General features: G+C 36.7%; 1 pseudogene; it reads right to left on the bottom strand.

Annotated features, from left to right (window-relative positions):
* Positions 1 to 695: 695 nt before the first annotated feature.
* LOC122216977 lies at positions 696 to 1,537 on the bottom strand (annotated as a pseudogene).
* Between the last annotated feature and the right edge of the window lie 1,435 nt (positions 1,538 to 2,972).

Raw genomic sequence — 2,972 nt, 5'->3', positions numbered from 1 at the left:
CTACTGTATGTTCAGTTAAAAGTTCAACACTAAATATATAATTATTTGTTTTTGCAATATTAATGTGGATACAAATTCAGCAGAGCCCTGTACATCATGGGTAAAGTAATGGTCTTACTAAATTAAGAAACTTACAGAGAAAAATACTCTTGGAGTTGGCTCTGGCACACAAATAAGTTATAATTTCCTCCAACAAACTGTCAATAGTCTACCATTTGAAATAGAAACTACAGGGGTGCCTGGGTGGCTCAGACGGTTGAGCCTCCGACTTCGGCTCAGGCCATGATCTTACCCTTTGTGGGTTTGAGCCTGCGTCAGGCTCTGCGCTGACAGCTCAGAGCCTGGAGCCTGTTTCAGATTCTGTGTCTCCCTCTCTCTCTGCCCCTCCTCTGTTCACGCTCTGTCTCTGTCACAGAAAATAAGTAAACATTGAAATAGAAACTACAGATGTCAAAATTTATAAACATTAAAGTACTACAAAAATTTCATGATGAAGCTTATGTTAAGTACCCGAAATGTATTTTTGCAAGGTCATAAGTGCATTCTCTCTTTGCTGTTCATCCACAGATTTTAGAAATGTTTCAGCCTTTAAGAGAACTATTTTGTAAATCAACCTACAAGTCCTGTAATGGCATTGAATATTTTCTTCTTATTTTTAATGGATCAGTTATTTAATTAGGTTCTTTGTAAGAAATTTAGAACACCAATCTGTGAGGGTAAACTCTATTCCGGAGAGAATACACAAAGCGGAGGTAACCCTGAAGCTGAGGAACAGCTTTGATTTTTGGCAGAATTTGCAAGTCCACAGCTTTCTCATCAACCTTGCGCTGCTCTGTAATCTCATGTTTCTCTTTCTCTGTGTGGAAGATGTCACATTGCAGGTGTCTGGGTTTACACGGCTTCCTCTTCTTAAGGTAAGCATCGATGAGGTGTCTGGGGATTTTCGCACTGCTGGTATCAATTTTGGTGGAGGTGGCAGTGACTAATTTCTGGTGTGTTCTACGAAGAGGAACTCGATTGAAGGACAGAGGTCCGGTCGCAAGTAACAAGCCATGCTCAGTTGCTTCAGGAAAACCACCCTGTTGCCTCTGTGGTGCCCAGTGAGGACGATTAAAGTGGTCCCTCGCAGTTTCCTCACCTGCTGACTGAAAGGTGTTTTGCCATGGCTCAACAGCTTCTGAGTACACCTCCTGTAGGATGATGCCCAGGCATTTTGAGAAGTTTAACCACTCAGATACCACCATTCTTGCCCCCACCAACTGGTTTTGTGACAGTAGCAGAACTTCTTTTTCTTTTCAAGCCCGGATTTAGCTGCTGAATACTTCCTCTTGTACACAGCCTGTCTCGAATACATAGCTGATTGGGAGTATCTACCACTTCCTCTGACCAGGACAGGGTCTGGGCTGCAGTGGGGCTTCCCCTTCTTTGACGTTTTAGCCTTGAGGTTGCCCTTCTTAACATTGCCACCAGCATCAGCCTTCTTGGCTTCAGGTTTCTTCTCCTTAGTATCTGACTTCTCAGCTTTTTCACCCAGCATCTTGCAAGATGGGAAAGAATGGCATTGAATATTCTCTGAAAGAACTCTGCATTTAAGAAAAATGTTTGGAAATCTATTATCAAAATGTCCAGTGAATTGAAGCCAAAAACTAGTTTTTGCAATAGCTGCAAACAAAGGCAAATTTATCCCTACAAAAACGGGGACATGAACAAATTAAATGATGAGGCCTCAAACAGTGTGCAAGATTTAATTTTAAAATTCTGTAAAAGCCTTTGAAATGACTTGCAGAAAAAAAATCTTTTGATCCAGTTCCTTTTTTTGTAATTGGATTATATTATGTACTGAAATGCAACGAAATTGAAAAGACCTATGATTTTGCAGCATCTGTTTTGCAAAACACTAAAAATATTATAAATGGAGAATTTATTTTATGAACTTTATAAGGTAGATTTTTAGAGGGTAAAGCTTTATAGGGTATATTTGTAGAAAAGAAAAACTCTAAACTGAGACAAAAGACAGTGCCTATAAAAATGTTTGAACTGATACATTTACATATTTCATTAAAAGTAGAATTGAGACTATCTTCCACTTAGAATTTGTCTCTGAACTTACTAGGTAATTCAGAACCCTTAAATATTTCCTCAATTAAAATATTATATGATCAAAAAAATCCCATATAGTCTACAAAAAAAAAAGTAAATACATGTCATTTTCAAGTGTATTAATATTAACTGAAGATTTTAGGCAATTTTTGAAAAATTAAAAATTTAAAACCATATTAAAATAATAATACATCCTGCAGAAAAATATTAGTGAATTAATATTAGAGAGATATATGGTTTGTGCTAATTTTTTGTTTGGACAATCAATATAATTTTTATATTTTGCTTTTCTCTACAAGAAAATATGTCATACTACTTTTTAGAAAAAATTTATCTTTGAAAATAATTTTTATGAAAACTATTTTATACATCAGCCAATATAAATAATATGGTGAATTAACTGTTCAATGAATAAACATTTCAAATATAAAATTATAATCAATTTTAATGTATCCTTTCATTCTCAAAGTGTCTTGACTTGCTATCTTATTTTGCTCAGGTTACCATCACAGAATATTATAGACTGGATGCCTTACCAACAGATATTTATTTTTTCACAGTTCTGGAAGCTACAAGTCTGAGATCAGGGTACCAGTATGTTTGGGTTCTGGATTCTGGTGAAAGTTCTCTTAGCTTGCAGATGGCTGCCTTCTGCCTGTGTCCTCATACCTCACATGGTGGGGAGAGACAGACCAAGCTTTGTGGTGTCTCTTCTTACCAGACCACTAATTCCATCATGAGGGCCCCATGATCTCATCTAAATGTAATTATCTTTCAAAGACCCCACCTTCAAATACCACCCCATTGTGGGTTAGGTTTTCAAAATACGAATTTTTGGGGAGACACAATTTAGTCCATATCTCTTGAACAAT

The sequence above is a fragment of the Panthera leo genome, chromosome B1, assembly GCF_018350215.1.
Source record: "Panthera leo isolate Ple1 chromosome B1, P.leo_Ple1_pat1.1, whole genome shotgun sequence".
Taxonomy (NCBI): Eukaryota; Metazoa; Chordata; class Mammalia; order Carnivora; family Felidae; genus Panthera; species Panthera leo.
Note: the sequence above shows the minus strand (reverse complement) of the source record. Positions and strands in the feature narration are given on the sequence as shown.